Source organism: Aotus nancymaae, unplaced genomic scaffold (genome assembly GCF_030222135.1).
Source record: "Aotus nancymaae isolate 86718 unplaced genomic scaffold, 86718_ANA_hifiasm-v0.15.2.pri h1tg000008l, whole genome shotgun sequence".
NCBI classification, from domain to species: Eukaryota; Metazoa; Chordata; class Mammalia; order Primates; family Aotidae; genus Aotus; species Aotus nancymaae.
In genome coordinates this window covers 40,578,290-40,603,652 of record NW_026988419.1, presented here as the reverse complement: position 1 = coordinate 40,603,652, position 25,363 = coordinate 40,578,290, and positions in this window count along the sequence as shown.

Below are 25,363 nucleotides of genomic sequence, written 5' to 3'. Positions count from 1 at the left end.
ATATATAGTTCCCTTTTAAATGCATGGATGCATTTTAATGTACAAGGTGTATATACAGGTTGCCTTTATAGACTTAAGAATATATAATTATACATATTTTTAGAAGCACATTATTGACACATTTCAGAAAAAAATAATTTACAACTTGTCCAGTGACTAAGAACATTATGCAATTATTCCAGTTATCCTGTTGGCATTCTGAACTATAAACACATTTTTTGAAAAATTTAGATTAGAAAATAGATAGAGTTTAAAACATCATGAAAATGAGTATTCTTGTTTCTATTTTTCATAAAGTTATTAGAATCGTATAGTCACTAAATTGTAGAGATAAAAGTGACATTAAAGTCACTATATAATTTTAGCATAAACACTTTACACCCATGGTAGTACAAAATATTTTCATATTACAGGGCAAATGTCATTGGTCTCAATTAACCAGACATAGTTGACCTATGAAAAATAAGAGTTTGAACTGCATGGGTCCACTTACACAGCCGTGTTTTTTAGCCAAACACCATCAGAAAATACAGTATTTGTGGGATGTAAACCTGCATTTAGGGAGGGCCACATTTTCCTCCGTGCAGGATCCTAAGGGCTGACTTCAGAATTTGAGTATGTGCAGATTTGGGTATGCATGGGGGTGAGTACACTCGTGCAGATTTGGGTATGTGTCAGGGATCTTTGAACAAATCCCAAGTGTATACCAACAGATAACCATGATACTATTTATACTCTTTATTTGTATTGTCATGACCAACTATTCTGGAGAAAAAACTTGCAATACATAATATTGGAAACAGGTTTTTTTTTGGAACTCAGACCAGCATAAAGCTGGAAAACATGTTAACAAATGAATAATTGTATAGCATATCCCATTCCTTGGATTCCTACCAAGAGGGCTTTGAAAAGGTGAGGTAAATCCAGCCAAGAGGCAAAGTTAGAAACACGTTTTTTTAAATCTGTTTCCTGAGTTGATATTAAATGGTAGAGAATTTAAACTCCAGGCAATAAAAGAATATGAACGATCTTTCTAAAGATTATTCCACCAGCTGTCATCATTGTCTACAGTGTGTAGGTTATTTTGTCTCTGTAAATTTAAACACCTTTAGAGAAACCTGCTGTGTATTTGTTGTAACAAGTCAATGAGACAATTTTCACTTTTCTTTAAAAAATTAAATTGTCACAGCCTACGTCTAACAATGCTTTCACTATTTGTCTTTAGTTGTATTGTTATATGTTTGTTTAAATTAGATTTAAAACATATGATAAAAGCATTCCACATAGTTACTTCTCTAAGAAAAAGTACATTTAAAAAATTCCAAAGCCACACTATTATTTCAGGTGAACAAATTTAGATGTTTGATTTTCTCTAGACTATCTGCTTCTGCGCAATCCTTCCTCCACCCCATGTTCTTTCCCCACATCTTGCCTTAAGTGCACATGGAATTTATAATGTAAATATTTGACAGTACCTTTCAAGACAGACATTACTCTCTTTTCCTCACTCTGGGTTTTTATATATCATAATTGTCACTGGTCTCAATTAACCAGACATATAGGAATAATATCACAATTGTGAAAGTTAAAAGTACATGAGATTCTACACAGCTGCTTCAATCATGTCTGATTGCAGAACTTTTGAGATAAATTTTGAGTTTTTAAAAATTGTTTTTTATTATTATACTTTAAGTTCTGGGGTACATGTGCAGAATGTGCAGGTTTGTTACATAAGTATACACGTGCCATGGTGGTTTGCTGCATCCATCACCCTGTCATCTACATTAGATATTTCTCCTAATGCTATCCCTCCTCTTTTCCCCCACCCCCTGCTATCCCTCCCCAAGCCTCCCACCTGTTGACAGGCCCCAGTGTATGATGTTCCCCGCCCTGTGTCCATGTGTTCTCATTGTTCAACATCCACTTATGAGTGAGAACAGTCAGTGTTTGGTTTTCTGTTCTTGTTTCAGCTTGGTGAGAATGATTGTTTCCAGCTTTATCCATGTCCCCACAAAGGATACAAACTCATCCTTTCTTATGGCTGCATAGTATTCCATGGTGTATATGTGCCACATTTTCTTTATCCAGTCTATCATTGATGGGCATTTGAGTTGGTTCCAAATCTTTGCTATTGTAACAGTGCCACAATAAACATACGTGTGCACGTGTCCTTATAATAGAATGATTTATAATCTTTTGGGTATATACCCAGTAATGGGATTTCTGGGACAAATGCTATTTCTGGTTCAAGATCCTTGAGGAATCACCACACTGTCTTCCACAATGGTTGAACTAATTTCCACTCTCACCAACATTATAAAAGTGCTCCTATTTCTCCACATCCTCTCCAGCATCTGTCTCCTGATTTTTTAATCACCTTTCTAACTGGCATGAGATGGTATCTCAATGTGGTTTTGATTTTCATTTCTCATGACCAGTGATGAGCTAGCAGAAGACAAGAAATAACCAAGATCAGGGCAGAACTGAAGGAAATAGATAAACAAAAAAAAAAAAACTTCAAAAATCAATGAATCTGGGAGCTGGTTTTTTGAAAAGATCAACGAAATAGATAGACTGCTAGCCAGACTAATAAAGAAGAAAAGTGAGAAGAATCAAATAGACACAATAAAAAATGATAAAGGGGATAGTACCACCAATCCCACAGAAATACAAACAACCATCAGAGAATACTATAAACACCTCAATGCAAATAAACCAGAAAACCTAGAAGGAATGGATAAATTTTGAGTTATAACTTAAAATCCAGAGAAAATTTTTGTTATGATTAAAAGTTATTAAAAATCACACTAGAATTTATTTCAAAGCATGTGAATTCTAGATATTCATGTTAGAATTTTATTTGTATTATCAAGGAAAATGACACGCACTTGCAGGAAAAAAAAAGTTGACAACAGAAAGAATAATAATCTAGGCTCACCTGAAATGTTACATAATAATAATAAATTATTAATCTGAGAACTCCCACATATTAGCATATTGAAAGCTATTGATATTTTTGTTTATTTGAATAATTTCCAATTTTCATTTCTTGTATAATGGTTTATTATTTATTTTATTTTTAGTTACAATCATAAGTTTAGAAAATTATGTCCTCTCTGAGACATAGACTTTCCATTTTCTATAAAATTTAAGAAAAATGATCTACTTTAACATAAATTCTAATGTAAGGAGTCAAAAATTATATCCATTGGCTTCCAAAAAGATCATGAGCCACCTTTCTTGATCTGGATAATCATTTCTTTTCATAGTAGTTGCACGTGTTTTGTAAGAAGAGAACAAGGAGCTAAAACTAGCATATTCAAAGAGTTAAGAACATAAATTCTAACTTCATCTGTGTCTAGTTTCTAAGAAAGATGGCATGTGTTTATAAAAAATAGTAAGAGTTTGCATATGTTTTTTAAGAGTAAATTAATTAAGGGCAATAAATTTCATAAAGTTCAGTATTATTTCATGTTCACTCTAAATAAAACAAAAATTATATATGTACATTCAGAGCGAAATAATATATGGTCAGCTTTTCCGATGTCAATTACAAATGGAGTCAATAAAAAAAAATCACAGTTGTCAACACTGACAGCATTATTACCTTTATCACAAATCTATCATATATTCAACATGATATATATATATATAAAGTATACATATATTTAACAACAGGTGTGTATATATTTGTTGACTCTCATTCACATATTGTCAGATTTTGAATTTTAGAAAGACAAAAGAAATAAAACTCTTTGCTATTGTTCAATTACGGATGAAGGTATACCTCATGTATAATTAGGACATAAAGATATTATTAGATCAATCATTTCCAAATATATACAAAGTCAGTGAGATGGATTACTAAAGAGACATTACATTTTTGAAAATTCAGCATATAAACAGTTGTTTCTTATTTAATTCACTTCAACATGTTTTCTGTGAATGGAAGGGGTTTCTATCATATATGACTTATCCAGTCACTTAATTTACTTTAAACTGTCATGTCTGGGGCTAAAAAACATCAGACATATTGTAAGGGCTAATGACCCTTTGTAAGCTTTCTAATTGTGATAGCATGATAATTAGAAAGAACCTGATGCTGTTTCCTTCCATATTTGTTACTGATTGAATCTCCTAGCAAAAAAACAACCTCCATATACACAGGGACTGTTCCTCCCTAATTCATCCCTATGGCCTGAACAATTTCTTGAACATAGTAGATAATGAATAAATGTCTTCTCAATTTAATCAATTAAAATAATTTTAAAGAAAGTCACAATATCTTTTTAAAACATAAGTAGAAATTGACTAGTAAGCAGTTTTGAGTTACATAAAAATTCCTTTCACAAAACTGAAATATGTCAATAAAAACATTTCAATGATAAAAATTATCATGTATTATTTTTTTGTGTGTGATGAAAATAGAAAGCAGTGCTCTGACTTGGTAATCCTATAGGGATATCATGAATTAAATGTATTTATAACATTGTCAGTGTTACAATTTCAAATCATTTTTGCATACGGAGCGTTTTTGGTGTATGTTAAGAATTTCTTAATTGGCATATTCCCAGTTAAGGAATTCTTTTAGTTCCTTGTAGATTAGAAAATATTATTTGTTCAGAGAAGTCTCAGAAATGATTTCAGTGAATTATTAAAGAAAGGTACCACCCTCTAAATGGATAGTGACTAATAAAGAGAAGTTAAAAAAGAGAGGCAAAGACAATTTAATAAATTATCATTTACTATTCATTAGGATTTAGCCCTCTGTAACATGACCTTTTCACTCTTCCCAGCAAAAAGTGGAGTTTCTCTCTCCATCTCAAATCTTGACCATATAACTTGTAACTCTGTCGGCTTACGTAATAAGACAATTCTAAATGTGACAGGCAATGCTTGCTTATTGGTAGACGTCCTTTCTCACTGCTTTCGGATATTCATGGCTCAGTTTCCTGGATGTCTAAGCCATCTGCTAGCTTATCAAAGAAGTTCCAAGCACAGTGGCACTGCACAAATGAGCCAAGGCAAGAGCAGAAAAGCAAGGTCCAGCAGATCCCTGGACAAATTTTCAACCCACATAATTGCCTAATAACTTTTTATTGTTTTTAGCCACTGGTTTTGCAGTTGCTTGCTATGCAGTTAAAGCTAAATGATACACATGGAGACAGTTTGGGTCTTTATTTTTCTCTTTTCTGTTTTGAATTAAATAGTAAGATCAGTGGACCAGTGAAGTCATCTAAAAGTCAGCCAACATTTTTACTTGTCTGCAGGAATTCCTTCACTCACAGCCGTGCCTGAACAAGTTTGAAACATGTTTCTTAGCAATCTAACTCAGAGAATCCTAAGAAAAATAGCATTATGTGTTATCAGTAACTCTGAGAAAAAATATTTTTCAACTGATTAAAAAGGTAATGTGTGTAGGGATTTTAAAAGTCGCCTTCCACTTTAAAAGCAGAGAGTAGAAGAAGTAATCAGAGCAAAAATCTGCAATACTACTAAATGAAGAAACAGGTGGATAACAATATAAAGATATAAAGGGCAGTTAAAATGATTAGTCTTAAGGCTGAAATAAAAACCATCTTTTTGGAAGCACAGATAGGCAGTAAGTGAAAATACCTGATAAGTAAAAATATCGAAAGAGACCTAAGTAACCAGGGTGGACATTATTTTGGAGAGACTTTTCAAAGGCAATGATGATAAAAAGCAGTCCAATAAATTAAAAACTTGTCCTAGGTTTGTGATATAATAAATTTGTTCAACCTGGTTTTTGATGTTGATTTCAAATGCAGATTCAGGAACAGACAAATTGGAAGGAGTTATGAAAAGATTCTAAATATGATTAAGTAATCGAGGTACAAATTCACTACAAAGGATTAAAGCATATAAATGCAGAGAGTTTGGCTAAAGGTAAGTGGTTGAAAATGGGGTAGCAGTTTCCAAATCCATGAAAGGCATAGAAATAATTTTTTAAAATGTTTTTTTCAGATTGATTTCAGCACTCAAGACTATGAAATTTTAACCTATATTATATGTAAAATTAAGAAGTTATTATCTATATACAAGAAAGTACATTACATGTGAAGGAAAATTTAATGAAATGTAGTAACTGTTCTTTAATAATGGACAGGAAGACTCTATGTTTAATGTTAAAACACACGCTCTGAATGAAGAGACCCCCAAACAGGCTTTGTGTGAGCAACATGGCTGTTTTTTCACTCAGATGAGGGTGGGCTGAGTCCACAAAGTCAGTGGAAGGCAGTGGGGTAGGCGTTGGTTTTATAGGTTTGGGGTAGGCAGTGGAAAGTTACAGAAGTTACAGTTTAGGGTGGACTTTGCAAGCTGGGAGGGGACATAGGGTCTGGAATCGAGAGGTTGACCAAGGTCAGTTACAAAGTCCAACTGCCTTATCAATTGGGGCCAGAATAAGAAATAATATAAAAATATCTCAGGTTAGTTAGGCTCCGCAGGGGTTGATTGTTCTTCTGCTTTTCATGATCTTCCAACTACTTCAGATTTTCTAATTCTGGAAGGCCCTCCAGAGGTGTATGTGTGGGTCACGGGGGTCGCCATAGCATCAATGGCGCCATCAGTCAGCCTAAAAGACCTTATATTTAGAATTCTAAACTTGTGATAGGCAGTAATGATGACAATAATTGCCTACTATTCATTCCAGATTATAGCAGCAAAAGTAGTGTAAACACTACTATTGGATTTATTGCTTTTTCTTTCATTTATTTCCCCAAAGATTCATAATTGCATTCTATAGCACACATATAAATGAAAAACAAATAAATATGAAATACAATATCAAAACGTGATGCATCAAAATATTTAGTTAATTACTTTGATTAAGTGTTAAATTTATCTTTGAGTTTCCTGTGATAACCCCCTACCAATTAAAAAAAACTTAATATATGCCAGGTTATATATTACTTTGCAGTCAGATGAAGCAAGCCTAATCATCAGAAGTGATAAATAACATGAAGAAGCCATACAATTCAGAGAGTTCTTCATGCATCCTCTACATTTCTGTTTCTGATATTTTTGAAGTTTTATTCTAACACTTTAAGAAAACTATTTAACATACTCTATATCAATTTTTAGTGGCCTGTACAATGACATTTATTGGAATTATTTTACCTCAGGCAGATATTTTGGGGTAGTTATTTGATGCTGGGTCTTGAACTCCAGTGAGAAACTTTTAATCCAAGTTAATAAAATATCGTTGTTTGCAATATGTCCTACAATCGTTTTTGTTATTTATTTTCCACAGTTACAGCATAGAGTACTCTTAAGCTCAAACACCATTGTAATAAAGATTAAACCATGTAAGTCTACTGGGTGGGGTGAGTAAAAATAGTAGACTTCGTAAGGGAAAAGTAAAAATTCCAATATAATTTAGAATGAAGATGCTAAGTTAATTTTCATCTGAAAAGTTGAATTTAGGCAATTCAAATTCTTTGAAAATGTAACTCATGTACTTTGGTATCAAAAGGATTAATTTAGAAAAAAATCTTTGAACAACTAAAGTCTTATTATTTTAATTTGCTGTTACTGACCACTTGTTATGATGATTTATGTTTGGTTTATGTTTTGACTTGACATTGGAAAATATAACTTACAGTAATGACAAGGGTTTCCTCAGGGTTTATGTTGCCCAAGGAGGGAAATGACATCATTCCTATACAGTCACCTTGTCCACAACTGCCTGCCAGTTTCCTTGCCATCTTTTCATTGTCATGATTACCATTATGAGTTATAAGCCTCTTACCAATAATTTAAATGACCTCAATTTCCCTCAATATTCCTCTTTAGCGGATGATATGTTCATTTTCCTTTTTAACATCTTTCACATTTTAGCAAAGTAGTTATTTAAAACGCATGCAGATCTAGAAAGTAAGTTACTAGGGTAAAGGGCATTTCAAGATGATGGAAAATATGCTTCATGAGCTGTTACCTTTTCTATTTCACAGAGTTACTGAAAAAGGTGTTAGAAATGAGATTTCACAGGTAAATATAAAGCTATTGTATATATTTTCTATTTCAAAGTAACTTTTAAAATGTTTTCACATCATTATCATCATGATAGTGAAATTGTAAATAAACAATACAATCTTATGACATACAGTTGCAGGGTTTAATGCCTTGACAGATTCAAAATACTCAGGCATTTAACTGAAGTTTTCTTCTTAAGATTTCACTGATAATGTGTAGATCCTTTTTATGGTTTGCTGATATTTTCTAATTTGTATTTAGAGATAGTCACTAGTTTCACCTACATTTTTTAATATATCACCTGAACATCTATATTTTCCAGAAATATTTGGAACAACCAGTACTTTTGTTGGAATGAAACAAATAAAAGGTACATTTTCAAAAGCAACATTTATATAGGCAGAGCCAGTGAGCGTAATAGTTGGCTACAGTCACAATGATGTAAAATTTATAAATCATCATATATTTCAATACTTTTATATTCTGTCCTCTTATTTCCTTCTTGGAAAAATTTGTGCTGCAAACCAAATGCAATATGTGAAACATGTTTTATTTTCTTTATTTTGTCAGAAGTTACGATTTTTGCAAACCATGTTTTATCTCATTTCACAAAGCATGCATTTTGAATGTTGTCAATGGATAGATCAAAGAGTAATTTTAGCTTGATAAAACTGCCCCAAAATTAATACATTTCATAAGGTATTTTAATAAATATTTTATGATTTATTTTTCTAAACACATCTCTGAAACAGAATTTTGGAAAAATGGGTCAAAGAGAATGTAGTGTGAAGGACACTGAGCAGGTTATGGACCTACAGCACATATCTGTGTTGTCAGTTATTTGTGGTATAAATCTGCATTGTAGTGTCGGTCACTTCTCATTAAACTTCATCCCTTTGATCTTAACAGGCTCTCATTCAAAAACAAATAACTCTACAAGATTTCTAATTCATATGTTTTATTGTTTGACATTTAGGTTTTTATTACAAAAACATAATTCTAGTTATTGATATGTGCAAGACACTGTCTTCCGTATATTATTTCATTTTATCCTCATAATAGCCTGCCATTATTTTACCTTCTTTGCAAGGAATCAAACTCATTTTCAAAGTGTTAAGGTGATTTATCCAAGTTCATCCATATAGAGACTAATAGTGTTTGGATCAGTGGAGATCTTTTGAGTAGCCCAGAAAAGGAATAAGGAAGAGGGATAAGGAAGCCATGAGAAACTCATAGGAGAAAAAATGCTGCAAAAGGTATGAAAAAACAAGAGTGCCAAGGATAAACTGAAATGTATATTGTTTAGCTCTGGTCCAATGTTCTAAGTGTCACAGGGGTAATTGCTGTTTTGCCAGGATTATATTTTTACTGTAAAGCACATGACAATGAGTATTCTATGGTTGGAATTCAGAGTTCAGAGGAGAAAATCTACATGATATTAAAGTGTCTAAAATGGGTTGCATTTAAAATTGTAACTAATTTTAAAAACTCTGCTTTTTACTAGATTCTATACAATTTCATATTACTATAGAAGACCCAGGCAAATATATTACTATCTATTAACACAAATTCTCAGACTGCCACATAATACTTTAGTGTGAAGAAAAGAGAACCTTGTGGTCCTCCATAATATTTTATAAAATTTCTGGGCAGCAGGCCTTACACTAGTAATAACATTGCCCTCACAATGATATGCCAGGTAGTTTTATGCAAGTGAATTAAAGTAAAATAATGTACAGATCAGCCTAAGGGGAATGTGTCCATTAAAAACCTGTCATATGGTTATTTTGTCTTGACTCACTAAATTAAAGCAGATAACAGAAATCTTAGCAATTGAGGTTTTATGAAGCCAAATATTTTCTCTCTTACAAAAGGTCTTAGAAGTTTTGGCACATTAACTGTTCTATAATATATCAGTAGAAATGTAACAAAGGGCAGATTGCAATGAATTTAGCTTTATACAGTCACAACATTCTGTCTTCAGATAACTGGGCTTATTCAACTTCCCTGATGAAGGTAGAAACCACTTTCATCTCATTTAAATAAAGCAACAATTATTTAACTTAGAGTTCATTAATATGCTAAGATTCATAAAGATTTATGCAAGTATTTGGATGTATAAATTAAATTTTTCTGAGGAGAGAATCAAAAGTGGTGTATGACTCTTAAAAGAATTAGAATGACTACATAAAATTGTATAGATATGAAAACATAACTTTCTTTTTATTTAATCCTTTAATCAGTAGTTTTCCTGTTGTTTTTTTCTCATTGATTTGTGTTAATTTTTGACACTTTTTATATAACAAATAGTAGACAGTATTCCAGATCCCAACAACTATTAATTTTTTAATGTAATTTTTGAAAACTTTGTTTTTGATACCTCCTCTAGAGACTAAATAAATAAATGGCTGATTTTATTCGTTAATGAAGTAGATTAATTTTCCAACTATGAAATGCCATTTACCAATCCAATGTTCATTGCTGCTTAAATATAATCTGAAATTTTAGAGAGTAGATTATTGTTTGGTGCTGAGGGAGAGATAAGGGACAGACCAGTGATACTTTCACATAGTAACTTCTTATCTTCTTCTTTCAATTTTTGCAGAAACTCTGCCATTTTTTAAAGTCATAATTCATTTTTGTGGTGACTATTGGCACTGCTCTGAGCCTTTTAATCTCTTATCTTTACCCTGATTGGTGGCAGATGCCCTTATATTTTAGAGTGAAACTGAATTACAACTGAGTGTAGAATTAATCCTTCTGGTGAGATTCAATGTTTTACTTACACAATTACTTTGCAAGAAGTGATATTTGAAATCAAATTTTTCTGGGACCACTCCTCTCAGCTGTCATGTATCCCAATTTTAATTTTCCTAGTCTTTACATCCCTAACTCAGTTGACACTCTTAGAAATAATTCCATCTCCCTAAAAATGACAAGTTGGGAATATGAAGAACAGATTAGAGTAATAAGTATTTTCTGTTTTATATTTTAAAGAATATTTTAGTCTAGTAACATCAGTTGAGACAGTGAGAATTATAATTAAAGTTAAATAACATGATTTGGTACAACTTCCAATTTCCTAATTACCACTTCAGATAGCTAAGTGAACCTCATAATGTCATATTCTAAAATCCACCAAACATAGAACACTTAAAATGTCAACAACAGAGATAAGAAGATTTTTTTTCTTACTTCTAACCATCTCTTCTATTTGATAGCACAAAAAGCATTTAAATGTATTTTAAAATATATGGAGCCTGAGCTTTGAAATAAGACAGGCCATCTCATTACATAAAAGCTGTGTCATAAGTTTAGCACAGAAAGTGGTTGAATAAACTGTCTGTCTATAGGATTGACAGTGTCATTCTTTCCTGGAGCCAAAAAGTTCAAACAAGATTTAACCAATTATTCTTTGAACTTTCAAGGACATGTTGCATTAGAATTTTCTGTACTAGGTAAGATGGAAATAACAAACTATTCATGAAACCTTTCTCTGTATTTTCTAGGAAAGAATGATAAAATGAAAAAATCTAAAAATGTATAGGCAGATTTTGTTTGGAAATTGAAAGAATAGAAAAAAGTAAGGATGTATTAAAAATCTGTATAACACACTATGTATTTCAACTTTCTTTTACTTATGCATAAAATTTGAAGGAACAATTATTGTCTTTTGTTTTTAAATTAGTGTCTGTGATCTTTTCCGTTTAGTGTTGTTTTTGTTAATATGAGTCCTCAGGTAAGAAATACTTTGTATTAATGAATAAATATAATAATGTATACTAATATAAGCTAATTATTAGACAAGTATGAGTCTTGTGGCTTATATAGTTAACTTGTTTAATGTACCTATGATCTATGAATTAGGTACTATTATTGATCTTGATTTTACAGAAAGAAAATTGAGGTCACGGGGCATCAGCTACTAAACTCTGAAGGTGGCTTAGAAACCAGGCGATTTAGCTTGAGTCTGGGTTCCTGAGAGGCTGGCACGTCTGCTGGGGACTCTTGGCCAGCAAGAGGGTTCCGACCTGAATAGGGGAGTGCACGGAAAAAGAGAGGACAGAAAGAGGGGTCTGGAGGACTGAGTAAGCGATTGCTCAAACAGCAAATTTATTTTGCACACAGTTAGTATATATATCTTTGTCCTACTTCATTTGCAGGAACAGACACATTATCTCATACATCAAAGGGAACAGAAAGTCCTCGGGATACAAGCTTAGGCAGCAGATAACACAATAGTAAAATCAGATACATAATCGGATACAATCAAGTTGTCTAGGTGGGTCTCATTATCAGGTTGGGGAAACCTAAAGTTAAAAAGTTAACTATCTATGCAAAGCACCAGAGAGGCAATAAACCTGTTATCTATGCAAACAAACAGCAGTCACAAGAACAGACACAGGAACCAGCAAATGGGTAAACAAAGTCATAAAATGCAGAAACAGAAAATAAACACAATGTCTTCTCAGACCACATAGGTATCACCTCATCGTCTAGCAAAGTTGTTTTTAGATATCCTTTGATCTCAGTTTAACTTTCCCAGATCTCGACTGCCTCCAATGGGAAACTGTGTCCAGGCTCAAGCTCACCATATGGTGAGGCCCAATTCCGAGGGGTTCACATGGGAGTGATCCCCACACTTGAGACGTTGGGTTCTTAACCATTAGTCTATACTGCCTCTCAATATGCAATTATTTAAACATAACATGGTAATTTGTGACTTTTATTGTAAATATATTTATGAATTCATATATACAAATTATTGAGATAATAATACTGATATTGTGGCTGATCAATATTATAGCCACACACAAAAAAAGAATTTCTTCAATTATTTTCACATTGATAACATGTCAAGGTAAAAATATTTAAGAAATATTTGGTTAATAAAATATATCATTATTTTTACAAATTCTGAAGTAATTTTTAGAGAATTGCCAGTTTTTTAATATTTGGAAAAATTTGCTCTGAAATTAAAACATTAAAACTTGAATTTGGATATTTCAGGTTATCTATTTCTTCTGTGTGACCTTTGTTGCAGTTCATTTAACTTGGCAAATAAATTGATACAAAATTTTCATAATAGTCTCTTTTGATCCTTTTAACATCTATAGAACCATGTCATATCTCATATTCTTGATACTGACAATATGTGTCTTCTCTCAAGTCATCAATTTGACTACATTTTAGAAGAATTATTTAAACTTTTATATGTTTTATTGTTATATTCATTTAATATGCAAGTACTTTATAATTTTATTTTGATTTCTTCTTTGGTCCTTGGATTCTGTAAAAGTATATAAGTTTTCTAATTTTTGCAATAATTAAAAATATTCCTAGTACTTAACCTTTCTATTATTTATTTGTAATTTAATGCTATTGATGGAGAACAAGGCTAGTACAACTTCAATTCTTTTAAATGTATTTAGACTAGTTTTAGGGGCCAGAATTTAGCAAATGTTCCGTGTGTGTGGAAAATGTGTTATTCTGCTTTTGTTTAGAAGGTTCTGTAAATGTCAATGGGGGTCAACTGAGTTGATAATGTCTAATTCTTCTATTTTCTTACTGCTTTTCTAACGTACAATTATAAATGTGGTTTAATTTGTTTCTCAAGATTTATCAGTTTTTATTTTATGTATCCTGAAGCTTTCTTATTAAGTACATGAGAATTTAATTCTTATGTTCCCCGATGAATCGACATCTAAATTATTTTGAAACAATCTTCTTTACCTCTGGTAATATTCTACATTCTGAAATCTGGTTTGACTGATATTATTATAGCCATTCCAGCATTCTTTTGATTAATGCTTGCAGACTTTTTAAAAATATTTTTACATCTAATTTATTTGTGTGCCTACACTGAAGAGGAGAGGGACTTGGATAAAGTGAATGAAACAGCCTGGGCAACATGGAAAACCCCATTTGTACAAAAAGTACAAAAAATTAGCAAGGCATTACAGCATGACTATGGTCCCAACTAATCAGGAGGCTGAGGTGGGAGGATAACTTAAGTCCAGGAGGTCAAAGTTACAGTGAGCTGAGATTACACCACTGCACTCCAGCTTGGGTGATAGAGCAAGATCATCTCAATAAATAAATAAAGAAATAAATATTTTTTTTTTTTGAAAATCACATTATTAAATGAAGATGAGATCAGTATTCCTTTTTTTCTTTTCTTTTCTTTGATTTCAATATACCCCAGCACTAATATTTAAAACTAGCTTCTTCTGGGCAGTGTATGGATTTTTATTCAATCAACACGTGTGGATTTTTTATTCAATCAACACTCCTCTGACTTTTAATTAGTATGTTTAGATCATTTGCATTTAATGAGTTATTGATAGGGTTGAATAGAAATGTATTATCCTGCTATTTGTTTTCTATATACCTGATTTTTGTTTGTTTTCACATTCTTCTTTCTCTGCCTTCCTTTCAATTGAGTAATTTTCATTATCTGATCAGTTTATCTCTTTTATTGGCTTATTAGCTATAACTTTTAACATTTTTCTTTTTTTAGTGATTACCTTAGTGAAAAGAGAGGAGTTTTCCTTAATCCCCCTAGCAGGGTGTGCCACAGGGGTGTGGCTCACTTCTTCCTTGCCCCTGCTGCTCAAACCCCTAGGGGGAGCATGCTGATGAGCAGGTTGTGGGGAGCATCTTTGAGCCTCTAGGGTTGAGCAGCTCCTGAAGCCCCAGTGGGCGTGTGTTATGGTGTGCTCATTTAGTTTTGTGTCTATGGGCAGCTTGTGTTAATCAGCTCAGTTAGACCCTCTGCCTTTACTCAAGGACAGAGAACTTTCTGTATCCCAGGGTTCTTGCCTTGGTGTACTGGAAATATTGGATAGGAAGTGGGCTTGGAGAATGAGTACGAGGTTTTATTGAGTGGTGAAAGTCGCTCTCAGGAGATAGATGGGGAACCAGAGGGGGATGGAGTGGAAGGTGGTCCTCCCCTAAAGTTGGGCAACTCAATGGCAGACCTGGCTTTCCTCCAACCAACCTCAGTTGAATTCCTCTCAGAGTCCACATCATTCTTTTCTTTTTTGAGATGTAATCTCACTTTGTCACCCAGGCATGCTCCACTCACTGCAAACTCCACCTCCTGGGTTCAAGTGATTCTCCTGCCTCAGCCTCTGGAGTAGCTGGGATTACAAATGTGTGCCACCACACCAGGCTAATCTTTTTTTTGTAAATCTTAATTTCCTGTTATTCTAATCCATTGTTAATATAGTATTTCAAACACCTAAAACCTATACCATCTCTCTCTATTATATTGCCTGTGTCATTTCAGAATCTTGTTTTTGTTTTTTTATTATTGTTTATATTTTTCTGCCTCTTTGCATGGTTGACATTTTTTATCATAAGGCAGATATTTTGAATTTTGGATTGTTGATTGATAGATACTTTTATATTCCTATGCATGTTCTTCAGTACTGTTCTTATGTTTTTGTTTTTATCTTGAGTTAGGCAGGTAAGTTTAACTTGATATATGTAAAATATAGGTTTCTTCTGAAATGCATGTGTATGTTTGTGCATGTGTGTGAGTGTGTGTAAGAGACAGAGAATAGGAGAAGAAAGAGCTGCACAGAAGGTGTGGGTGTATTGTCTGAAACTACTACATTTTTGCTTGTTATTTGTCTGTTGTTTTAGAAGGTGATATTATCCTCTATTTAAGTTTATGAAAAAGGCAAAGGGATATATAGAGAGGAGGATGGGAAGAGGATGCCAGGAGAGGAGGGAGAGGGAGAGAGATATAAAAAATTGAGAAGAAGAAAAAGGAGTCACAAGAAGAGAAGGAGAAGAGGAAGAAAGAAGATGAGGAAGCAACATAGGTAAAGAAGGTAAGAGATAAAAGAAGACGTCAGAGAAGAAAGGAATAATACTATCAGGCTGGTTACAGCAAAAATAGAACTGAGATTGCATTCTTACATCTCTCTAAGACACTGAGAACATATTGTATATATGGGTAAGGGGTAACCTATACACATAGTTTGGCTATTGAAGTAAAGGAGGTTAAAAGTAGTCACAACTAGTCTGCAATACGGTGAAATTGTGAGATTTAATGGAAGAAACATTTTTACATATCAGTTTTCTTTGCCATATAGTGATATACATAGATTAAAATTTTTAGCCAACATGAAGGGTATTAAAATGCTAAGATCAAAATCACAGCAGAATCCATATTTTTAGTGTATAGCTATATATAATATTGATCTTTGTTTTTATTATGTTTTCTTTTTTATTTTTTAAACATTTTAAATTGCATTTTTTTGGAAGAAAGAAAGGAAGAAAAGAATGAAGAAGAGGAAGAAAAAGGAAGAGAAAGAGAGAGAATGGGAGTATTGCTTTCTTGCCCAGGCTAGAATGCAGTTTAGTAATGGGTATTGAAAACCTCTTTTATACCAATAATTATACTTAATGATGTAAACAGGAAGGAATAAGGGAAGAAAATAACAAATAAGCAGGCAACCAATATTTCATTTAAACCTATGAAATGCTATGCGATACTGAGGAGTGATTTACTTCCAATTATGTAGTCACTTTTGGAATAGGTGTAAGGTGGTAATGTATGTTTTGTGTATTTGAAGTGGAGAGTTCTATAAATGTTTATTAAGTTTACTTATTCCGGGTCTGAGTTCAAGTCCTGGATGTCCTTGTTAATTTTCTGTCTCGTTGATCTATAGAATCATTAGCTCTTCTTGTTACATTGATCTTTTTGCCATTATGTAATGTCCTTCTTTGCCTCTTTTGATCTTTATTGCTTTAAAGTCTACTTTATCAGAGGCGAGAATTGCATCTCCTGCTTTTTATTTATTTGTTTATTTTTACTATCTGTTTGGTTGGTAAATCTTCCTCCTTCTCTGTTTTGAGTCTTTGTGTATCATTACATGTGAGATGGGTCTGGATGCAGCATACCGATGGGTTTTGGCTTTTTATCCAATTAGAATATATATAAGTTTAATACTGCCATTTGATGCTAGCTGGCTGTTTTGCCCATTAGTTGGTGTAAATTTTTCATTGTGTTAATGCTCTTTGCTTTTTGATATATTTTTGGAAAAGCTGATATTGGTTGTTCCTTTATACGTATGGTGCTTCTTTCAGAAGCTCTTGTAAAACAGGCCTGGTGGTGGTGAAGTCTCTAAGTACTTGTTTGTTCACAAAAGAATTAATTTTTCCTTCACTCATAAAGCTTAGTTTGGCTGGATATGAAATTCTGGGTTGAAAGTTCTTTTCTTTAAGGATGTTAAATATTGGTCCCCACTCTTTTCTGGCTTGTAGGGTTTCTGCTGAGAGATCTACCATAAGTCTGAGAGGTTTCCCTTTATGGGTAACCTGACTTTTCTCTCTGGCTGCCCTTAGTATTTTCTCCTTCATTTCAAACTTAATAAATCTGGCGATTATGTGCCTTGGGGTTGGTCTTCTTGAAGAATATCTTTGTGGTGTTCTCTGTATTACCTGGAGTTGAATATTACCCTGCCTTGCTAGATTGGGAAAGTTTTCCTGAATGATATCCTGAAGAGTATTTTCCAACTTGGATTTATTCTCTTCGTCACGTTCAGGTCCACCTATCAAATGTAAATTAGGTCTTTTCACATGGTCCCATATTTCCTGGAGACTTTGCTCATTCCTTCTTATCCCTTTTTCTCCAATCTTGTCTTCTCGTTTCATTTCGCTAAGCTGGTCCTAGACATCTGATATCCTTTCTTCTGCTTGATCAATTCGACTGTTTAACTTGTGCATACCTTGCGAAGTTCTTGTGTTGTGTTTTTCAGCTCCATCAATTCACTTATATTCTTCTCTAAATTGTCCATTCTCGTTAACATTTCGTCAAACCTTTTTTCAAGGTTCTTAGTTTCTTTACACTGGGTTAGAACCAGTTCTTTTAATTCACAGAAGTTTCTTATCACTCACCTTTTGAAACCTGCTTCTGTTATTGAAACACACTCGTTCTCCATTAAGCCTTGTTCCATTACTGATGAGGAATTGCGATCCCCTGTAGAGGGAAAGGCATTCTGATTTTGAGTATTCTCTGCCTTTTTAGGCTGGTTTCTTCCCTTCATTATATATTTATCCCTCTGTCGTCTTTGTAATTGCCGACTTTCTAACTAGGTCTCTGAGAGGACGTCCAACTTGTTGATTTCCAGCGCCGAAATCTGAGCAATCCACTGCGCCGGCCAAAACAGCAGTGTTAAGATTGATGGTGCTTTTCTGCCCAGGAATCTCCAGACTCTGCAGCAAGAACTGCCACGCTGAGGTGCCAGCAAAACAGCCACACCGGCCACAAGAGTCACCCTGGCGACCCGTGGGGCTCCTCCGCTGGGAATCTCTTGGTCCGTGAGCAACGAATATTCATCTGAAAGTGTGGCGTCTTCTCGTTCTCTGCACTTTCACTGGGAGCTACGAGCCCGAGCTGCTAGTGATCAGCCATCTTGGATCTCTCTCTTGTTTATTATGTTTTCAACACAGACAGTCCAACTTACAATGATATCACTTATAATTTTTTGACTTTATGATGTTGCAAAAATGATACACATTCAGTAGTGCATGTGTTAGTTTTGAGGCATCTAGTTGTAAGCAGCAGAAATCTGTTTTAAACTTGCTTAAGGCAAACTGGAGACTTTAATACAATCTTGGCTACCAAAACCTATGGACTCACATTCCTTACCAATTCTCCTACTCTTGATCTGTGTTCCAATTTAAAAATTCAAGAAGGTAACTATCTGACTTGTCTTGTGTTATACATGAAACTTCAACCATTATAGAAGCAAGAAGGTTAGGAAGTAAGGTTGGCAAGTTGTGCGTCACTTGTGCATTGATCATCACTGGTGAAGAAAGTGCGGCTAAGCAAAGGGAGCGCTAATTAATTCACACTTTCAATAAGATGCTGTTACCAGAAGTAAAAGGAAACAAGGTAAAAATAGTGATCTCCCCATACTCTTCACTGTTCACTTATTGTTTAACAAGAATAGCTTCATTTCTTTCCATCTCTGACCGGAGAATTAAAAAATTAAATTTTACTTTTATAACTTACTTAGCATATATTTTTTTCTGTAAAAAGAAATAAGAACTCTAATTTCTAGCATAAAAGCAAAAAAGAAATGACCAAATGAATTTTAAAAATATACTGTGAGCAAATTTAAAAGTAACACAACATGTGGTGGGGTGGGGGGGAATAAACCAGTGTGACACATTGAAGAAAACCATTCCCTTGGTTGGTCCTGTACTGGAATTGAGTCTTACCCTCTAAATTCCAGGCTTTCTTTAATCAAGGCTTAAGTTTCCGTTGTTCACAGTATCTACAGTGAGAAAGTATAGTTTATTTATACTACTTTCTCCTTTTAAAATCTGTTTTCTAGGGAGAAAAGGGACTCTTTTGTTGAATAAGAACATCTATCATAGTTTAAACATAATTCCAGAAATGACAGGTACCTTATTTAGATAAGGTGACACATTACAGCTTCCTTTCCCCCTCCTTTTTCTTATATGGTGAGATCTATATAGAGACAAAATTACTCTATCAGACCAACTAAGTATCAAAGTCAGGCCACATCTTCTGAATTTTACGTTTTGTATCTCCTTGAATTCATCTTCTAGCTATTTGAAGGACATTTGAAGTGGATTTCTGGTTTCTGTTGGTTACATTGAGTGATAATGCTGACTGAAATTATTTTTCGGAGAAAGGTTATTGGCAGGAATTGTAGTGCTTCTGAAATGCTGCTACAGGCTGTTGAGAATTGGATTAAAAAGGAATGAAATAACTCTGGATGTCAGTGCTTACTATTTAAAATATATTTTAAATCTTTCTTAAGTTCTAATTCATAATGAATTTCATTGATGTCATGGAAAAATTCCATTTCTGATGTTTTATACCCTGTATTATGCCCTTAGTTGCAGCAAAACCTCCAACATTTAATTAATTAATAAAATAGGATGTTAGTGAGTGCTTCTTTTCTCTGAATTCAGTTGTTGGACTTGATGTGACTGTAAGAATTGAAAATAGGTATTAGATAAATATATCACCATTTTAAGGCATAAAATATAAACAAAACTGGTTCCTGGGAACATTATAAAGGAAGAACATATATAAATACTCATCACAGAAGACTGCTTTATTTCCTATTAAAAATGGTGCGCATATACCACCATACAGTTAAAATTCATCTTTACATTCAGATGTAGTAGTTGCCTATGTGATCTGATGTGGGGTTACAAACAGATATGCCAGGTCTCAGAGGACGGCCTCACTGGACTGCCTCATTGCCACTGAATGGTCATTTCCTAATTCCTCTTAAAATGTATATATCTTATATGGAAAGTGGGTATGGATTTTGACATAAAATACTTCATATTTGCAAGGAACAGAGTATTGAAAGAATGGAAAACACACTACTGTTCAGTAGTGTGAACATTGCATTATCATTATTCATAATGAATGCACATGCATGCAGATACATAAATGCAGGGAGAAAGCAAAGAAAAAATAATAATCCATCTCCAGTAGACAGACTTAGTCATTGCCAACATATTTCCAGTAACACCGTCAGAGGAGGTGTGACCCTGCCAGCACCTTCCCACCTCCAGAATGAGAGAGAATAAATTTCTGTTGTTTTCAGTGAACAAATTTATGGTAATTTTTTACTGCAGCCATAGGAAGCTAATAGCTACAAAGCCTCCAACACAATTATTGAAAACTCCACCCTTTATTTATGTTTATCTACATCTATCAAATATCTGGTGCCCTTTTAAGTATGAATCTGCCTTTTTTCCGTCCAGCACTTCATAGCCTGCCTGTCTTATCTAAGGATGATAAAAGATAAGAACTCATTATATAAGTCATAATCCAGGGTCATAAGTCCATGTAAATACTGAGATTTTTTTTCATAAAATTACAGACATTTTTTTCCTCCCCCGTGCTTTAACACTACCTTGACAGGGTCTCAGCATAATCACAGGGGATCTCAAGGGAAAGAACTGAAAGAAGCAGACTTATGTGAGAGTTATTAGAGAAAACGAGAAGGATGGGGAAACAAAAACAGGGGCACATGAGGAAATTGAAGCCTCTCTGAAGCTATTGCAAACATTAAATACAGTGTAACTCTTAGCCAAGTTAATGTAAAACTTTATAGTAAAAGTCTATTTCTTTTATTTGCCCATTACTCAATACACAGTGCTCAAGTTTTAACAAAAAGCTCCACCCATGCAAAAGGCAAAATATACTCTGAAAAGAAAATCCAGTGATCAGGAGCAGACTCAGATATGACAGAAATGTTGGACTTATCAGATGAAAATTTAAAATAACTGTGATTAGCATGTTAAGGGTTCTAATAGAAAGAAAGGCAGAATGCAATAACATGGGTAATGTAAATTGAGAGATGATAAGTCTCAGGGAATTCAAACAGAATTTATAGAAATCAAAGACACTGTAAAAGAGAAGAGGACATAAACTATTGAAAACAATATTGATGCGCTATTATTAGACTGAACAAAGCCAGTGAAAAAATTAGTGAACTTGATAATAGTTAAATAGAGACTTGCCAAACTGAAATACAAAGATTTTTAAAAAATATTAAAATCCAGAAAGAACATCCAAGATGTGTGGGGCAAGTTCAGGAGGTTTATCATATATGTAATGATGATCCCCAAAGGAGAAGAGAGAGGAAGAAAAGTGATACAGTAAGTGAAAATGGCTGGGAATTTTTCAAAATTAACATCAGAGACAGGACCAAAGAATCAGGAATTTTACAGAAATTCATGCAGGATACACTTTAAGAAAATCCTATACTTATTCATGTGTCTTAATCTCAGGCTACTATAACAAAATGCCATAGACTGAGTGGTAACTTGTTTCTCATAGTTTGAGAGGTTGGAAATCCAAGTTCAGGGTTCCAGTGAGGTGAGATTCTGGGTTCAGAGTTCCAGTGAGGTGAGATTCTGGTGAGGGCTATCTTCCTGGCTGTTAGAATTTGCTTACCTTCTTGCTGTGTCCTCCCATGGTAGAGTGAGACACAGCAAGTTTTCTGTTATTTTTTCTAGGAACGGCAATAATCTCCCACCCACATGACCTCATCTAAACCTAATTATCTCTCAAAAGCTCCATCTCCAAATACCATCACCCTGGGACTTAGGGATTAAACGTATACATTTTAGAGGGATACAACTCAGTCTGTAGCAGCACATTATTTTCAAACCACAGAAAACCAAAGACAAAGAAAAAATATTTAAAGGATTCGAGGTTGGGAGTGGGAGACACCATACCTAATGAATAAAAGGGTAAAAATAACAGTAGATTTTTTTTCTGAGAAGTCATCTATCAAGAAGAAAATGGAGTACAATATTTATAGCCTTGAAAGAAAAAAAAAATAACATTGGGAGTTTTATATCTAATGGAGTTACTCTTCACAATGAAAGAAATAAAACTGTTCTCAAATAAACAAAAACAGAGACAACTCATTCTCAATAGACCTGCCACATAAGAAATATTTAAAACCCTCAGGTAGAATAAAATTATATAAGTGAGAAACTTGGATCTAAATAAAGAAAGACTGTAAGTGAAGAAATAAAGAAAAATAAAGTTTTTTTCTTATTCTTAATTCTATATGGAAACTGTTTAAAAATATACTATTAACAATGTCTTGAGTGCCAAAAGCACATGAGTAAGTAAAATGAATGGCAGTAATATCATAAGCAATAAGAGTGAGGAATTTGGAATACTCTCTTAAAAGTTATCTGCACTACATGTGAAATGTCAGAGTGTTATTTGAAGATAGGTTTAGATTAGTTAAAAATGCGTATTACAAACTCTAAAGCAAACACTTAAACACAAAAAATATAATTTAAATGCTAAGAAATGAAATAAAAAAGAAGTATATAAAATATTCAATTAAAATAAGACAATGCTGAAAAAGAGAAACATTTTTAAAGTGCCATGAGTAAAAACAGTTACATGTGTCATGGATATTATCCAACTATGCCCATAGTTGATTTATATGTGAAAGGTCTAAATTGCAAAACAGAGATTGTCAGAGTGAATATAAATTAAGGCAACTATATGTTTTCTACAATATCTCATTTTAAGTATAGAGACCTTGATAGCTTAAAGAAAATGCATCTGGAAAGATATACCACATTCAAACTAGACAAAGTAGCTATATTAGTTTCCAATAAGGCAGAATTCAAAACAAGGAAAATTATCAAGGATAAAAAGGTCATTATAAAATGATAAAGTTGTCAGTACTCCAAGATGGCATAATAATCCTTAATGTGTTTGCACCAAAAAATCGAATGTCAAAATATGTGAGGCAGAAACTGATAAAACTGCAAAAAGAAACATAAGATTTCATTACAGGTGGGGGCTTCAACCACCTTCTTTCAGTAAGTGATTAATCAGTAAGAATATAGCCCATCTTAACAGCACTATCAACCAACTTTATCTAACTGACGTTTTGTAGAATATCACAAACAAGAGCAGAATAAACCATTTTCTCAAGCTCTCACGGAACATTCACCAAGACAGACTGCAGTGTAGGCTATAGAGCACAACTTAACAAGTTAAATGTAACATATCATACAAAATATGTTCTTCAACACAGTGGAATTACACTAGAGATCAATAACATAAAGGTAGATGGATAGCCTAACATATTTTTAAATAGCATGTAAATCAAAGAAGTCTCAAGAGAAATTAAAAAAATTAGAACTAAATGAAAATAAAAATTCAACTTTTCAAAATGCTTGGATACAGTGCAAATGCTGCTTAATGGGAAATGTATAACATAAAAATCATGTATTATCAGAGAAGAAAGATATATTTATTTAGGCAACTTTAGATTCAGTGGGTACATGTGCAGGTATGTTACCTCTGTAAATTGTGTGAAGCTGAGGTTTTGAGTATGAATAATCCTGTCACCCAGGTCCTGAGCATGGTACTCAATAGTTAGTTTTTCAGCCCTTGTCTCTATCCTTCCCTCTTGCCTCTAGATTTAATAACAATAACCTAAACATCCATGTTAGGAGACTAGAAAAAGAAGGGAAATTCAAGCTTAAAGCAAGCAAAAGAAAAGAAACAAAAAAATGGAATGGAAATTAATAAAATTGGGAACAAAAAAGAGAGAAAATCAATAAAACCAAAAACAGATTCTTGTTTATACTTCAAGCCAGGTAACCAAGAAAAAAAAGTGAGAGCATATAAATTACCAATATCAGAAATAAAAGACGTATCATCATTAGTAATTCCATAGATACTAAAGGGATAATAAAAGAATAAGATGGATGCTTTTATTTCCACAAAATTGAAAACAAGTGAATTACATGAAAGACACAAAGTACCAAAATTAAAAAATAGAGGTAATCCAATAGTTCTGGATTTGCTAAAGATAAAAAATAAGTAATAATAATGATTACTTTTCTATTTCTGCTATATTGTTTCGTTTAAAATGATTCTTCAAAGCTGTCTTCCTTCTTGAGTTCTAGACACCACAGGAGAGATCCTGTTTTTTTGCCTTTTTCAACTTTCAAAAGCAGCCTGCATTCCTGGGCTTAGGGCCACTCCCTACATCTTCAAAGCTAGCATGGTAGCAGAGTTTCTCCTCTCCAGCACATTTGTAATACAAGGGAACTCCCTCAATTTGATAAAGAACAGCTGCAAGAAACCTACCGCTAATATCATATTTACTAGTGTGAAACTGGATACTTTCCAACTAAATTTGAACAAGGTAAGGATATTCTCTCCAGCCAGTTTTGTTCAACATTGGCTTGCTATTACTGGCTAGCACAGTAGATAATAAAAAGTATACAGGATGGGAAAAGAGAAATAAAATATTTTTTCACAGATAACATGATATCTATGTATAAATTCCCGAAGGATTGACAAGAGCAAAACTCTTCTACAACCTACAAGGGAATAGAGCAAGGTCACAGGATACAAGATTTGATAGACATAATAATGGTTGCTCAGTGATGCCTACGTCCTAACAACTAAAACCTTTTATGTCACCTTACATGACAAAAGGGGCATTGATGATGTTATGCATTTAATGATTTGAGATGGGAAAATTATGCTAGTTTATCTGAATAGGAGCAATGCAGTCACAAAGGTCCATATGAGGAGGCAGGAAGTTCAGTTTGAGATGGCAACATGATGATAGAAGCAAAAATTAGGGATCAGGAGAGAAATTTGAATGTTGCACTGCTGGCTTTAAACACAGTGTATGGAGCCATGGAAAAGCAATGAATAACCGGATTTTGAAAATATTTAGGTACTGATTCAAAAATTGAGACAAACCACATAAAAGTATAAAATATTTCAAAACATATATCTTATTTATATTCCAAATAAACAAATAAGTATTAAAACTCAGGAATAAGAACA